The sequence below is a fragment of the Myotis yumanensis genome, unplaced genomic scaffold (assembly GCF_028538775.1).
Source record: "Myotis yumanensis isolate MYYU_CA2020_CCGP unplaced genomic scaffold, mMyoYum1.0.hap1 SCAF_14, whole genome shotgun sequence".
Classification (NCBI taxonomy): domain Eukaryota; kingdom Metazoa; phylum Chordata; class Mammalia; order Chiroptera; family Vespertilionidae; genus Myotis; species Myotis yumanensis.
Window position 1 is genome coordinate 41,046,186 of NW_027223765.1, and position 17,255 is coordinate 41,063,440.

At 44.4% G+C, this 17,255-nt stretch overlaps 1 protein-coding gene across 1 annotated transcript in view; it reads right to left on the bottom strand.

Annotated features, from left to right (window-relative positions):
* The window catches only part of CHDH (choline dehydrogenase), a 32,323-nt gene extending 15,099 nt beyond the window's left edge, over nt 1-17,224 (bottom strand). Inside the window, 2 exon segments of the mRNA XM_070390777.1 lie at nt 11,266-11,332; nt 16,927-17,224. The gene's annotated coding sequence lies outside the window, so the exon portion shown is untranslated.
* Between the last annotated feature and the right edge of the window lie 31 nt (nt 17,225-17,255).

The following is a 17,255-nucleotide window of genomic DNA, read 5'->3' on the forward strand; positions in this document are numbered from 1 at the left end:
ATAATCTGATCATGATGCCAAATAAATGTCTTTTTAAAAAACCCATCTAGATGAAAAAATCAGTAAGAATATAGAAGATTTGAACAGCATTATGAACTAATCTGAAAACTAATCAACAGTTATTACTGAACAACAGCAGAATACATGTTTAGTGCAAATGTATATCACCAAACAATCCTTATTCTGGGCCATAATACAAATCTCAACAAATTTAAAAGAACTGAAATGAAACAAAGTGTTTGCTCTGACCACCAAATATTTGATTTAGAAATAAATAATAAAAGTATTTCTAAAAATTCCTAAATAGTAAAATTTAAATACACTTGTAAATAACCTGAGTCAAGAAAGAAATCACTAAAGAAATTAGCAAATTTTTATGTTTTTTTTTTCAACATTAGCTAGATTTTTTTTAAGCAACTGATTATCTCTATTTAAAAAATAAAAATTTTAGAGAGAGAAAGGGAGAGAGGGAGAGAGAGAGACATCGATTGGTTGCCTCCTGCACACGCCTGACCAGGGATCAAACCCACAGCTGAGTATGTGCCCTGACCAGGATTAAACCTGCCACCTTTTGGTGTAAGAGACAACCCTCCAACCAGTGGAGCCACACTGGCCAGAGTGCAAGTTTTTGAACTGAATGAAAATGAAAACACAGCAGACCAAAATGTTGAATGCAGGGAATGCAATGCTTTGAGAGAAATATATAGCATTAAAATGTTTATATTAGTAAGTCAGAACTCAAATTGATGATCTATATTTTTATCTTTAAGTAATTAGAAAAAATAAAGTCAATCTCACAGTAATTAGAAGAAAGTAATAAACATAATGGCAGAAATCAATAAAATTGAAAACAAATTTAAAAAATAAAAACTTAATAAAACCAAACTATTGTTCTTTAAAACAATAAAATTAATAAATCCCTTCCCAAAGAAGAGAGATAACACAAATTACCAGCATCAGCAATGACAGAAAGGATATTATTCCATATTCTACAGTATAATAAATATTATGACAACTTTACCCCAATAAATTTGATAAATAAGATAATATGTATACATTTCTTGAAAGATAGATTATTAAAGCTCACTCAAGAAAAAAACTATATAACCTAATTAGCTATATACATCTCTTAAAAAATAGCGTTCATAATTTAAATTCTTCCCACAAAGAAAACTCTAAACTTCATTGGTAAAATTTATCACACACTAAAGATGGAATACAAATTTTATAGAAAACAGGATAGTAGAGAACACTCTCCAACTCACTTAAAAATGCAGCATTATCTTGTTACCAAACTAGACAAAGCTTTCACAAGAAAAGGAAACTACAGACTAATATCCATCATGAACGAAGATGCAAATCTCTTTAAGAAAGTTTTAGCAAATAATATCCAGCAACATACAAAAAGCATGCATTGTAACCCACTGGAGTTTATCCCAGGAATGCAAGGTTGGTTCAACATTTGACAATCAATCTTTATATTTCATCACTAGAGGCCCTGGGGTCTATCGGCCTGGCCTGTGGGACTGGGCCGAAACCGGCTCTCTGACATCCCCCGAAGGGTCCTGGATTGGGAGAGGGAGCAGGCCAGGCTGAGGGATCCCACTGGTGCACGATTGGGGCCAGGGAGGGACGTGGGAGGGCTCCAGGGCATGTCTGGCCCAACTCGCTCAGTCCCAATTGGCCAGACCCCAGCAGCAAGCTAACCTACCAGTCAAAGCATCTTCCCCCTGGTGGTCAGTGCACGTCATAGCAGCAGTTGAGCGGCCTTAGCATATCATTAGCATATTATGCTTTGATTGGCTGAACAGCTGACTGTACAACCGGACACTTAGCATATTAGGCTTTTCTTATATAGGATTATATAGGATATTAATAACCCAAAAAAGAAAAAACACATGATCATCTTAATTAATGCATAAATCATTTAGCAATATTCAAAATCTATAAAATCTTTGTGTTACTTAAGGAATAAAAGAGAACTTCCTGATAAAGGGCATCTATGAAATACCTATAGCTAACTTTGTACTAAATGGTGAAAGACTGAAAGCTTCCCCCTTGAGATCAGGAACAAGGCAAAAATGTTCATTTTCACCACTTTTATTCAACCTTGCATGAAGGTTCTAAACTAGGAATTTAAGTTTAAGTAATTAGTTAGTTAAAATAAAAAGCATACCGATTGGAAAGAAAGAATTATAAATGTCCTTATTTGTAGACATGATTATCTACATAGAAATTCCCAAGGAATTCTTTTAAAAAGCTACTGGAATAAGTGAATTTAGCACAGTCATAAGGTACAAGTTAAACACACAAAAGTCAACTGTATTTTTTATATGCTCTTAATGAACAACTGAACACTTAAATGTAAATAAATGTAATAAAGAAGTCTGCATCCATTTTTGATGTTTGACCATTGACAGCTTTCAAACCCCATTCCTCACTCTGGCTCCATATTGGGCAATAAGAAAGCCCTGGCATTCCTGCCCTGGCTGTCAGTGGGGAAGTTTAAATTATGCAAACCAAACCTACATATGGGAATCATCACATTAGTGCTATTTTTCAAACATAAAAATCAGAGCTACTTGTCCCTCTCCTCACTCAAGACATCCCAGACCAAAATGGGTACCTACCTGCCCTGCTCTCCCCAGAAAGCCCCATTCTGAGAGTAATTAATAGCCTCTTAGTACATGTGTGTTGCATCAGTCTCAATATTTAAACATATTTTGAGTGGTGGTGGGGTTGATCCCACCTTCTGTGGGGCAACCACAAAATAAAACAATACCAATTTCAAGAGCATCAGGAAATATGAAACACTTAGGAATAAACTTAACAAAATATGTGTAAGACCTATACACTAAAAACTACAAACATGGTTGATAGAAATTAAAGATGGCCTAAATAGAGAGAGATACCATGAATAGGAAGATCTAATATTGTTGTGATATCATTATTCCCCTAAAGTGATTGATAGGTTTGATGCAGTGCCAATCAAAGCTCAGCAGGATGTTTTGGGTTTGTTTTCTGGTGGTTGTTTTTTTTTGTTTGTTTGTTTTTGTAGAAATTGACATGCTGACTTCAAAATGTATATGGAGATACAAAGGATATAGAAAAAGTACAGTCAATCAAAAAACCCACACACAACAGTGATAGCACTTCACATCAACATGGGTGAATCCTAAAAGTATATTCAAAATATAAAAAGCAATCTACAGGATGGTATCACCTGAATGAAACCTTTGTATAAAGTTTTAAAACATGCAATTCATATATGTGTCAAATATCAAAACCCAAAAATATATGAAGCAAACATTGACAGACTTAAAGGAAGAAATACAATTCTACTGCAATAAATGGAAGCTTCTGTACTCAAATTCAATAATGGATAGATTAACCAGAGAGAACATCAATAAGGAAATAGAGGACTTGAATAACACTACAAACCAATTGTATCTTACACATAAAACACTCCACCCAACAGCAGCAAAATAGACATTTTTTTCTCAAGCGCACATGGAATATTCTCTACGACACACTATATGTTAGGCCATAAAACAAATATTAATGAATTCTTAAAAGATTTAATCACATAAAGTATAATTTCTAATCATATGGAATGAAATCAATATCAGAAGGAAAACTGAAAATGTCACAAATATGTGGAAGTTAAACAATATACTCTTAAACAATGAATGTGTCAAAGATAAAATCACAAAGAAAATCAGAAAATACCTTGAGTCAAATGAAAACAAAAACACAACATACCAAAACTTAGGAGATGCAGCAAAAGCAGGGCTAAGAGGGAAACATAGTTGTAAATGCACCCACTGAAAAAGAAGAAAGTTTTTAAAAATATCCCAACTTTACATCTTAAGAAAGTAGAAAAAGAAGAGCAAACTAAACCCAAAGCTAGCAGAAGAAAGGGAATAGAGATAAATGAAATTAAGAACAGAAAAGTAATAGAGAAAATCAAGCCAAAAATTGGTTCTTAAAAAAGCTGACAAATATTTAGGTAAACTGAGTAAAATCAGAAACGAAAGTAGAAACATCATTTTTTTTTATTTTACAGAAATAAATTAGTAAAATCAACAATGAAAGTAGAAACATCACTATTGATCTTACAGAAATAAAAAGGATCATAAGAGTACTATAAACAATTTGTACCAACAAATTGCATAACCTAGAGGGAATGGACAAATTCCCAGAAATACACCATCTACCAAAATTGAATCATGAAGAAATATAAAGTACAAATAAGCCTATAACTAGTAAGGAGGATAGACTCAGTAATCAAAAACCTGCCAACAAAGAAACAACCTGGACACGATGGCTTCACTCATGAATTCTCCCAAACATGTAAAGAAAAAGTAACATCAATCCTCACTTTCTTCCCAAAAATTGAAGAAGAGGAAAAATTTCCTAACTCATTACATGAGACCAGTATTACCTAGATATCAAAGTCATACTAAAGACACTAACAAGAAAACTACAGACCAATATCTCTTGTGAATCTTGATGCAAAACTTCATCAGCATATTAAAAAGGATTATGCACCATGACCAAGTAGGATTTATTCTAGTACTTCAAAGATGGTTCAACCTATGAAAATCAATCAATGTAATATACCACATTAAGAGAATGAAGGAATAAAAACCACATAAACATCTCAATTGATGCAGAAAAAGCATTTGATAAAATTCAACACTTTCATGATTAAAAACAAACAGTAAAGTAGGAACAGGAAGAAACTTCCTCAACATGACGAAGGCCATATGTGAAAAACCCTCAGCTAACATCATACTCAATGGTGAAAGAATGAAATTTTCACTCTAATATTGGAAACAAGACAAGGGTGCCCTCTTTTGCCATTTTTACTCAATATAGTTCTGGAAGTTCTAGCCAGAGCAATTAGACACGAAAAAGAAATAAAGTCATCAAAAGTTTAAAGAAAGCCCTAGACCAGTGATGGCGAACCTTTAGAGCTCGGCGTGTCAGCATTTTGAAAAACCCTAATTTAACTCTGGTGCCGTGTCACATATAGAAATTTTTTGATATTTGCAACCATAGTAAAACAAAGATTTATATTTTTGATATTTATTTTATATATTTAAATGCCATTTAACAAAGAAAAATCAACCAAAAAAATGAGTTCACGTGTCAGCTCTGACACGTGTGTCATAGGTTCGCCATCACTGCCCTAGACGGTTTTGCTCAGTAGTTAGAGCATCGGCCCGCAGACTGAAGGGTTCTGGGTTTGATTCTGGTCAAGGGCACGTACCTCGGTTGCAGGCTTAATCCCCGGACCTGGTCAAGGTGCATGTGGGAGGCAACCAATCGATGTGTCTCTCTCACATAGATGTTTCTCTCTCTCTCTCTCTCCTCCCTTCCACTCTCTCTAAAAATCAATGGAAAAGATATCCTCGGGTAAGGATTAACAAACAAACAGAGTTTAAAGAAAGAAGTAAAATTATCTGTTTGTAGATGACATAGTATTTAGAAAACCTTAAAAGTTTGCACACACACTAAAAACTGGTATAGCTAATAAGCAAATGCAGCAAAGTTGCAGGATACAAAATCAACACACAAAAATCAGCTACATTTCTATACACTAAAAATGAACAATCTAAGAAAGAAATTAAGGGGGGATTCCATTTATAATAGCATCAGAAAGAATAAAATACTTAGAAATAAATTTAACCAATGAATTAAAAGACTTGACACTAAAAACTACAAAACACTGCTGACAGAAATTAAAGAAGACATAAATGTCATATCTGATAAGGGCCTAATCTCCAAAATTTATAGGGAACTCATACAACTTAACAAAAGGAAGATAAACAATCCAATCAAAAAATGGGCAAAGGATCTAAATAGACACACCTCTCAAAAGAGGACATTCAGAAAGCCAAGAGACATATGAAAACATGCTCAAAGTCACTAATCATCCGAGAGATGCAAATCAAAACAACAATGAGGTACCATCTCACACCTGTCAGAATGGCCATCATCAACAAATCAACAAACGACAAGTGCTGGAGAGGATGTGGAGAAAAAGGAACACTTGTGCACTGCTGGTGGGAATGCAGACTGGTGCAGCCACTATGGAAGACAGTATGGAGTTTCCTCAAAAAACTAAAAATGGAACTCCCATTTGACCCTGTTATCCCACTTCTAGGAATATATCCCAAGAAAACAGAAACACCAATCAGAAAGGATATATGCACCCATATGTTCATAGCAGCACAACTCACCATAGCTAAGATCTGGAAACAGCCTAAGTGCCCATCAGTAGATGAATGGATTAGAAAACTGTGGTACATCTACAAGATGGAATACTATGCTGCTGTAAAAAAGAAGGAACTCTTACCATTTGCAACGGCATGGATGGAGCTGGAGAGCATTATGCTAAGTGAAATAAGCCAGTCAATGAAGGAAAAATACCACATGATCTCACTCATTCATGGATAATAGAGACCATTATAAACTTTTGAACAATAATAGATACAGAGGCAGAGCTGCCTCAAACAGATTGTCAAACTGCAGCGGGAAGGCCGGGGAGGGTTGGGGGGCAGGAGGGAGGGGAGATCAACCGAAGGACTTGTATGCATGCATATGAGCATAACCAATGGACATAAGACACTGGGGGGTAAGGGAGGGCAGGGGATTGTCAAGGGCGGGGGAAAAAAGGACACATATGTAATACCCTTTGTAATACTTTAAGCAATAAAAACATTTAAAAAAAATAAGTTGCTTTTAAATTTTTTTATTGATTGATTTGAGAGAGAGAGAGATAGGAAGGGAGAGAAAGAGAAAAGGAGGGAGGGAAGGAGAGAGGGAGGGAGGGGGACCTATTTGTTGTTCCACTTATTTATGCACTCATTGGTTGCTTCTTTCATGTGCCCTGACTAGAGATCAAACCCACAACCTTGGCATATCAGGAAGTATTTTAACCAACTGAGCTACCTGGCCAGGGAGATAATTAACAGATTTTTTATGAGGATGCCAAGACTATTCAATGGAAAAAAGACAATCTTTTAAGCAAATGGTGCTGGGGAAACTGATATTCGTATGCAAAAGCATAAATGTGGACTCTCACCTTATGCCATACACAAAAATTAAAATAGATCAAAGATCTAAATGTAAGAACTAAAATGATAAAACCCTTACATGGAAACAAAGGGTAAAATCAATATTTTTTATTGATTTCAGAGAGGAAGGGAGAGGGAGAAAGAGATAGAAACATCAATAATGAGAGGGAAGCATTGATCAGCTGCCTCCTGCATGCCCCACACTGGGGATTGAGCCTGTAACCCGGGCATGTGCCCTAACCAGGAATTGAACTGTGACCTTCTGGTTCATAGGTCAACACTCAACCACTGAGCCATGCCGGCCCAGCCATAGGGTAAAATCTTTATGACACTGAATTTGGTGATGATTTATTGGATAAATGCCAAAAGCACAGGCAACAAAAGAAAAAAACAGATAAATTGGACTTCATCAAAATTAAAAATGTTTGTGCATCAAAGGGCCTCATCCAGAGAGTGAAATGAGAACCCAAAGAATAGAAGAAAATATCTGCAAATCATATATCTGATAAGGGATTAATATCTAGAATACAGAAACAACTCCTACCACTCAACAACAAAAAGCAAACAACTCAACACAAAAATGAGCCAATAACTGGAATAGACATTTCTCCAAAGATATACAAATGACCAATAATCATATAAATATATGCTTAACATCACTAATACAAGTTAAAACCACAATGAGATATGTCCTCACACCCATTAGGATGGCTATAATTTTTTTTAAAAAATGGAAAATAACAAGTGTTGACAATTAGTAGAGAAAATGGAACCCTTGTTCACTGTTGATAGGAATGTAAAATGGCACAGACACTGAGGAAAACAATATGTTGGTTCCTCAAAAAGTTAAACAGAATTACCATAGGATCCAGCAATTCCAGTCCTAGGTATATACCCAAAAGAACTGAAAGCAGGGACTCAAACAAATAACTATACACTCATCTTTTTAGCAACACTATTCAAAATAGCTAAAAGGTGGAACTAATGCAAGTGTCCATCAGCAGGTGACACGGAATATAATTCAGCCTGAAAAAGTAACTAAATTCTGCCTCCCCCTGCCCTCCAGAAGCCAGGCCGTGGGCTGGGGGGAGCTGAGGAGTCCCTCAGGCTCCTGGAGCACTGGGCCCACAGTGTTGGGACGTGGCAGGATCTATACATACTCCCTGTGCACAGTGGGAATAAGGGGATGGGTGGGGCTGAGGAGGGGGGCTGATACCCAAAGGAACCTCCTTGGGGGCAGGGACCCTTTCGCCTCTAGTGCAGTGCTCCCTCGGGCTCCCATACCGGGTGGGTGGGCAGACTGACCAACGGGGGTGAGGAAGAGGAGGTGGCAGGAGTCGCAGGGAAACAGCCCTTTCCATTTTCCTGAGCAGGGAAGGAGCCCCCTGGCATTGGCTGTGTGGAAAGTGAGGGGTGGGGTGGGGTAGGACGTATGGGACCAGAGAAAGATAGGAAAGCATGTGTGTTCATTTGAGTGAGTGAGTGAGTGAGTGAGAGAGAGAGAGAGAGAGTGTGTGTGTGTGTGAGAAATGGGGGTCCTACAATGAATGGAGGCTGAAGTAAGTGAGGTGGTATCCAAGGCTCCCTTTTGACTCTAGGAGCCTGTGCCCCTGACCAACCTGGGTGCTGTCTCTCCATTTCTGTTGCTTCGTGCATGGGGGAGAAGAGACTACCACCTGCCCTGCCTCCCAGTCAAGGAGAGAAGACCCTCAGGCCACACTCATCTTCCCAAGGGCAGGGCAGCTCCCCCGAGCCACACTTTCTACCGCTGGTCAGCTTGGAGCTGGGCACGCAGTCCCTGTGGCACTTCCGTCGGGGAAGTAAGACTTTGGTCAACTGAAGGCCACTGAACTCAAGGCCAGTGGTGAACACAGCAGATGAGTCAAGTGCAGAGGTGACATAAACTGAGGGGTAACAAATGTAGGGGCCACCACGCCCTACTGACTATGGCTAATGGATTTCATCACCATAGCACTTTGCGGCAACTAACAATTCTCATTTCAAATTCTCACATCAGTAGGTGAAGACTTGTATTGAAAAATCTGCCAAATTTCATGGTCAGAGTTTCATGCACGACAAGACAGAGTTCCATGTAATTCTGAGCTTGTGACCCATCGCACAAGTCCGATAATTTTGGTGGCCTCAGTGCAAAAGAATTGCAACCGGAATAAAACGCTTACCCACCATCTCAGGAACACCTGTACTTGGGACACAGCCTGCTTGCAGTCACACAGCTGGGGAGCTGACAAAACTTTCTGAAACTACCCTTTAAAGAGGGTTCTTACAACTTCTTGGCATGCATGTGTGTGTGTTGCCCACACCTGTATCTGTGTGTGCATGGTTCATTTTTAGCTTTGGGCCAGTGCAGTTGGGGTTAGCTCCTTTGAGTCACTGAAGTCCTGGCTTTTGTGGGTCACCCAAGAAGAGAGGACAGAACCCTGGAGAGGGGTGGAGCAGTCTCAGCCAGACCTGCTTCAGCCTTTGAGCTCAGCTGCGGCGAGGCCCACAACAGTGATTCTGCTTTGGGCACAGCTAGGAAGCAGGTGAAACCTTCCGGAAGGCAATGGATGCATCGGGATTTTAAAGGGGCAGCACTTTGTCTCAGAAATCCCACTTTTAGGAATTTAACCAAAAGAGAGCTCGACACAACTGTGACAAAGCAAGCACAGGGCTCTGTCCTGAGCTTTTATGCTGGCACCAATGATGAAAACCTGACTGTCCGCCAGCAGGTATGGCACAGTAGGAAGTGGGACCATCCACAGAAAGGACCCAGTTAGCAGACCCTAACACAAAGCTCCGCTTCTCAGGAGCATGGAGGTCCTTAGTGCCCTGAGGCTGGCGCTGTCCCTGGAGGTACTTGGCCTTCACACCTGTCCCTATGCCTATGGGCCAGGCACAGTGTGGAACCTGGTGGCCTAGTGGCCAAGAGTTACCAAGATTTCCGCCTGGCAGGACCTGTACACAGAGCTGCAACTATATCTGTTCACTTACAGTCAGCAGTGGAAGGCGCTCACAGCTCCCAGGGCCAGGCACATGACAGGTACTCAATAAATGCTTGTTATGTGACTGGAATATAAAAATACATCGCTCACTTCAGGAGCGGAGGCAAGCATGGAAACCAAGGCACAAAGAGGCAGTGACTTCTCTTAAAAGGTGTGGGGCCAGATCTGTTGAATCTGCCCCCTTCTGCCCACCCCATGCACTCCTGCCTCGATCAGGCTCCACCATCCCAGGCATCCCCTGCTGGAGCCCTTCCGGTGGCATCTTAGCAGTGTCCCTGCAATCACAACCCCTTCCCGTGTCACCTCGCAATCTGCTTTCCACACAGCAGCTGGGTGACCTCAGGCCGAGGGGCGCCCAGAACCCACGGAAGATCGGCTTGGGCCTCACCAAAGTAACGTCACACACAGGAGACAGTTAACAAAACAAACAACTTCTCCAAGTCGAGACAGGTCTGAATGGGAGAAGGCCTATACAATATCCTTGCCAAAAAATTCAAACCCGAATCTGCTCACACCTCTAAATCCACCCACCAAATCAGAGGACAAAGGTCAGAGGAACATGTGAAAGAACGCCCAGGGACCCCATCAACAGGATCCCGGCTACGGGAAACTCCACTCATTTCCTGAACAACAAATTTAAGTGAAAAGTAAATCAGACAGACAGAGATGGATGGCAATCTATAGATTACGAAAGAATGTGTGTATCTTATTTAGATCCTGGGAGTGTGAGGATGTTAAGAAATCATTGCTTGTGTGTCAGATGTGACAAGTGTTGTTTTAGTACAACTCTTTCAGAAACACAAACTGAAAATTTGACAAAAAGATAAAGGATATTTGGAATTTGGTTTAAAATAACCCCAAGGATCAGGGAAGGTGACAAAACAGGATGGCCCATGAGGTGATGAGAATATAGAGTTCGATAATCTTTTCTGACTAGATTTGTACATGTTTCAAGTTTTCCATAACATAAAGGTTTTTTTGTCTATTTTAAATCTCAAACATCCGTACTAGAGGGAGGGAAAGGAACTAGGGCGGGAGGACCCCCCAGGTGAGAGCCAGGGCCGGGTTGAGGATTTCAAACCATTCTACAGAAGTTTAGGGTTCTGCAAAAGCTTGCTACCAACTTCCTCAAGGACCCTTCCCAACAGTTTTCAAAATCTCAATTGAAAAGCACCCACCTTATACCCAGATGTGACAGGATCCGGGCTCTGTGGTCAGCGCAGCCTGCGTGCTGTTTTTGATCGTCTGTGAAAGATAAGTACAGAATCGAAAGTCAGAGTTCAGAAACTTTTGCAGGAACTTGACACACAGTGGCTTTGTGTCTGTTGAATCTTATAATAAGACAATGGGCTTTAAAAAAAAGACAATGGGCTTAAATTTTATGTGTCTACGTTTTTATTATAACAACTTCTACTGCATTTTTTAAACGGCCTGTAAGAGATTGAAATTTAAAAACCTAACAAATGACTGGTCCTTCAGCACAGAGTTTGGGAAGCATTGCTGTGGACTGGACATGAACCCCCTAAAAACCAAACCCACCTGCTCAGGTGTCTTGCCGAAGATCCCAGGTCAAATCCTCCCTTCCCACGGCCGGGACTGCAGTCTGCCTATGAACCCGGCACTGACTAGACGCTGCAAAGCCCACTGGATTTTCCTCAGGGAGCAGCCTAGTGGGCAACGCCCACACTTTCCTTTATAAACCACTGGCACAGCCCTGGCCAGTGTGCTCAGTGGATAGAGCATTAACCTGTACAAGGCAGGTTCAATTCCTGGTCAAGGGCACATACCAGGATTGTGACAAGTTCAATCCCGTCCCAGTCAGGGCACATGAGGGAGGCAATGAATCGATGTGTCTCTGTCACATCAATGTTTCTCTTTCTCTCTTCCCCCTTCCTCTTTTCCCCCCACTCTCTAAAAATAAATGGAAAAAAAATATCCTTGGGTGAGGATTTAAGAATAACAATAATAATAAATAAAAAAGTTACTGGTGCAGCGGCGAGATGCGAGTTAGCCAGGCAACTTCCACACACTTTGGTTGGCTTTCACTGCAGCAGGATCTAAGACTGCAAAGTGAGCTGCTTAAAACCTCCACTACTTCCTTGTGCCAACTACAAATTACTCTCTCACTGAACTAAAGTGCAGAAATCAGTCAGGCACCGGGGCTCGTGTAAGACGCCAACCAGCACCGTGGTTTCAAGAGTGTGCTCATGATAACAGGATCACTGCTCTGACTAGGACATGAAAAAAAATCACAGATGGGAACTTATAAGCACACTGATCTGCAGCCATCGCCTGCATGTGCTTTATATATTGGGGCTCCTTGTTCAAGTTCCACTACTTTAAACAAAAAGTGAAAGGGACTGCTGATCAAGATCCTTTGGGTTGCAGTCCTAACCCTGCCACCATTAACGGTTTAGCAACTCTGGGCCTCAGTTTCCTCATCTATCAAATGGGAACAGAAACACCCATTTCATAGCTTTGTTAGAATTAAAAGTGCACACCAAAAATACGTGCTACTCTACTTCCTTCATAAAATGCGGTCAGTGATGCTGCAACTATGACCAACAATATTACGAATAACAGATGAATTAAAGTATTGCCAATCAAAAAATAGGTCACCAACTCTGCTACATGTGCCCAACAGGGTACTCCCTGCTCCACCCCCTGAAGTCTCGAGAGATCCCCCCTTCAGCCCCATAAGACCAATTTCATCTCCACATACAGATGGGGCTTTGAGAGAACAATGGTAGCTGCCCCCTCTGCGTTTTGTACTTGATTTGAGACCTCGACAACACATGTGAAAATCAATGCAGGTAACTTGGGTTGTGACTTCACAGGGTTTCAGGAGGAGCAGTGGTATTAAGGTGGAGTTAAGCCTGTGGCCTGCGCCTGTGTGTGCTCCTGGGCCAGCAGCCCCTCCTTTCAGGAGCAGAGAAAATGTTTGCAGTGCAAGTCCTCAGTGTGGCTTCAGGGTCCCTGGCTCAAAGCAGGCAGGACTGCTGACTCTGTGAAGCTCAACCAGCTGGAGCAGAACGTGGGTGGGGGGAGTACTGGGGGCAGGGCGCTCCCAACGGCCCCTTTCCCAGCTTGGGCAGGTGCCAGGGCCCTGGAAGGCAGCCAGTATTCGCCAGAAACGGCTTGCTCTTCACAAGACAATGAGTCCACTGTTAACTGGCAGGGCCTTGATTAATATTTGCAAAAGGAACCAAGTGGAAAATTCCACCTGTGAGGGCGGAGGCAGGGCCTGGGACATGTCAACAACCCTAATGGCCCTGCTCTCCCAGGATGGCTCCAGCAGAGATACAAAGGTCTGATAACAGTGACAGAACCTGAGAGTGTCCTTGCACCGGGTCCAAAGGAATTTCCTGTTTGGTTCATAGACACATTAACTTGTTCTTTCCTGTCCTGCCTCCCCTGCCCCTAAATTTACACAGCACCTTTAAATCTTTCAACTTTCCTCCCATCTCTTCAGAGTCACCCAACAGCCTTGCCAGTCCAGCAGGGCTGGTGTCAACCCCATTTATGGATGAGAATAACTGAGGCTCCAAGACACCAAGAGCCTCGCTGAAGGCTGCAGCGGGTGAGTGAGTAGCTCAGCCAGGGGATGAGGAACCCTGCCATCTCGACCCCTAGCTGTGACCCAGAGCCTGCCCCAGAGGGTCTGGGGTCAGGGGCCACAGGTACTGGACAGAATGGTCCTCCTGCTCCAGCAGAGGCCCTGACCTTCACCCACCCGAGGAGGAAGAGGAACAAGCCCAAACCAGCTCTCCCAGTTGGGTAGGCCTGGGTGCTGGCCTTGGAGGAAGACAGGCATTCACTCATGCATCAAGCATTTAAGGAGTGCCTACGATACCAGGCATGAAGGCACACTGCACGGTGGCTCTTTCAGACACCAGACCTGGCAGAATTCATGACCCAAGGGGGAAGGTCAGAGTATTTCCAAAGGTCACATCCCCCAGACTTGAGTCACCTCATTTAGCCACTGCCAACACACTCTCACCTGCTGGTTTTACAGAACAGGAAAGTGAGGCTCTGAGAAGGGGAGAGCCTGGCCCGAGGTCACAGAGAGAGAGTGGCTGACACCTCCTGACCTGCAGTGGCCCTGCCTCCAGTGTATAAAGCCTCTACAATCCTGGGCTTAGGCCAGTGGTTCTCAACCTGTGGGTCGCGACCCCTTTGGCGGTCGAACGACCCTTTCACAGGGGTCGCCTAAGACCATCCTGCATATCAGATATTTACATTATGATTCATAACAGTAGCAACATTACAGTTATGAAGTAGCAACGAAAATAATTTTAAGGTTGGGTCACAACATGAGGAACTGTATTTAAAGGGCCAGAAGGTTGAGAACCACTGGCTTAGGCATTCAAGCAAATGGTGTCCCTCCCACAGGCCTCCTCAGACACTGCACCTTTATCAACAAGGGCCTCTCACGGAGGAACACTTTTGTCAATGGCCTTCAGAGCAGCGTGGCACCTCCCGAGTGGACAGGCAGGCACACCTTGTTTGCCCACAGAGAACACCAGGTGTGGCTCCAGGGCTCACCTCTGGGCCCACACTCTGCCATCCTGTCTGCAGAGCATGGGCATCACTGCCATCCTACTGAGGGCCAGGCTCACAGCAGTGTCATGCCTCTGTGCCTGCACCCCAAGCCTGGACCCAGGGCAGTGGATGGGGGGACTCAGTCTGTGTCCCACACCAATGCCCAGCATCCCTTCTTCCCCTCCTACCCACATGCTCAGCAACCTCTACTTCACCTCACCTTCACCCTCTCCTTTGCCCAGCAGTTTCTTCCCCTGAAGAACGTCAGCCTCTCCTGTAGCTAAAAAAAAAAAAAAGCCACCCCCCAGACTCCCATATCTGAACCCACTTACTCCCATGCCCCTCTCACCCTCTCTAGCCAACATCTAACTGCCAGTGACGTAGGCCAGGGGGCCCCTGAGATCAGATGCAACCACAGAAGGCAGGGCCACTGTGGGTCAGGAGGTCTCACTTCCTCCCTGTGTGACCTCTGTCCCACTGTCCCCATGAGCTGCCTCCTCACTCCTGATGCAGTTCCCCCTAGCCCTCACCGCAAAGCTCTCCTCCCCCAGGGCCCTGTTCTCCTCCCCTCTCTAGCACCCCCTAGAAATGTCTGCCTCACAGATCCTGTCTCCAGGCTTGACCTCTGCACCGCTGGTTGTCCCCAAAGCCTTCGCACTCAACAGTCCCAAGTTCCCACCGAAAGGCCTGCTTTGGCGCAGCTGAAACCCAGCACAGCTCCAGCCTGGCCCACCGCAGGGACTGAGCTATGTGAAGGGTTTGCTTAGCAGCTCCCTCCTTGTGGTCTCCGAGGGGCTGGCCTCCCACTGACCTGTACAGCCACCCAGGCAGCCTTTCTAAAACTGAAAATTGACCACCACCTCAACCTCTGCTGGGACTCCTTGCCACCACGGGACAAAGTTCATGATCTCAAGCTGGCAGACGAGGCACTTTCACAGCAGGGCAGGCACATGCCCTTGAACATACTCTCACCACACTCATCCTCAGTCCAAGAGGGCCCATGAGCCTGCACCCAGGTGGTGTTCACCTTTGCACCCAGTACTGGCATCCTGCAGGTGTTTGCTAAGAAGACAGCTATTAGAGCTGGACATGATATCAGGAACCACAGGGCTTAAAGCAACTCAGAGAGGTTGAGCAAGGTGTCCAGGGTCACCCAGCCCCAGGCAAGGGTGAGGCAACAACCTCACCTGAACCACTCCCCTTGGTCAGGACCTGGAAATGTCACGTAGAACCCCACATGTATGCATGCCAGAACCCCCAGGTGGTCTTGAGGCTTGGCCCACTCTATGCAGGCCCAAATCTGAACCTGGCAGGAGGCCAGGCCTGACACACAGTAGGACTGCAGCAAAAACAGCTGCTTGACTAAGTCAACCTCTTACCAATTCCATCCATAGGACCCACATCCCTCTCTAAGTCTTAGTCTCCTCATCTGTAGAACGGAGCTAACTTGGGTTACAAGTTTACGTGCCCTTATTTGGTCACCCCAACCTTGTCCTTTGCAAACAGAGAGGGCTGAAGCAGAATTCCAAGCTCTGTGATCTACTGTTAGCCCAGCTGACTTTTGTTAACCTTCCCCTAAACCACTATGTCTCAAAAAAAACAGTCCCCCACCACCTGTGTCAGATTTACCAGGGAGGGCTTGTTAAACGCAGATCTCAGACCCTGCCCCATCTGAGGGTCTGGTAAGAATCGCTGAGAAAGGACCGGAATTTGCATTTAAGGCAATGCTGAGAATCCTGGGCAGTGAAACTGGAGAATCAAAGTTGCAAACTAGATCAATCCTCTAGAAATGTTACCCCGAACCCCCATATATGCATGTCAGAGACCCCACCTGACCTTGAGGCTGGGCCCACTCCATGCAGACCCAAAGCAGAACCCCGCAGGTGGGCCATACCTGGCACACAGTAGGACCACAGTAAAAACAGCCTTGGGAGATCCAAGTATTAGTGCCAGCCCTCATTTTGGGGAAATCTACATTTAACAGAAAAACCTGGGGGGAAGGGAGGATTTCTGTTACCCTAAATAACATAGAACTTAGTTTCTGCAACAGGAACTGGCTCCAGGAAGAATTCAGTAAGGCTTGTCCCACCCCTTTTGCTCCAGGGGGTTCGCCTTTGCATAAAGTGGCGTCCCACTCTCAGCGCCCAGCCGGGGTCTTCCTGACTCACCAAACCTCCGGCCTGAGGCCGGCTGAGGCTGCGGCCAGGGCCATGCGGGGCGGAGGGGACCGGAGCGCGGACGGCGCCGTTGTGGGCTGAGTCGGCGGCGGTCGGGACGCGAACCCTGCTGCTACTCACCCTGGGCAGCTGGGCCCAGTGCCTGGACAGGACAGTGGGCTGTGCGGAGCTGAAGCAGGAGCAGAGGCTGAGCTAGAGAAGCGGCGGCGGCGGCCCCTGCCCCGCTGCACTTTAACTGCCGGCGCCCCGCGCGCTCTCCGAGGCCAGGAGAGGAACCGCGGGCGGCGGGCTCGGGCAGCGGGGCGGGGACGCAGCGCCAGGCTGGCTGCCGGCTCGGGCGGGCCGGGCGCGCGCAGCCCGAGGCGGGAATGCAGTCTGCACCTGGCTCACTGCACGCACGTGTGCGCGGGGTTGGCGCGCGCCGCTGCGGCGCGTGCTCTGGCCGCGAA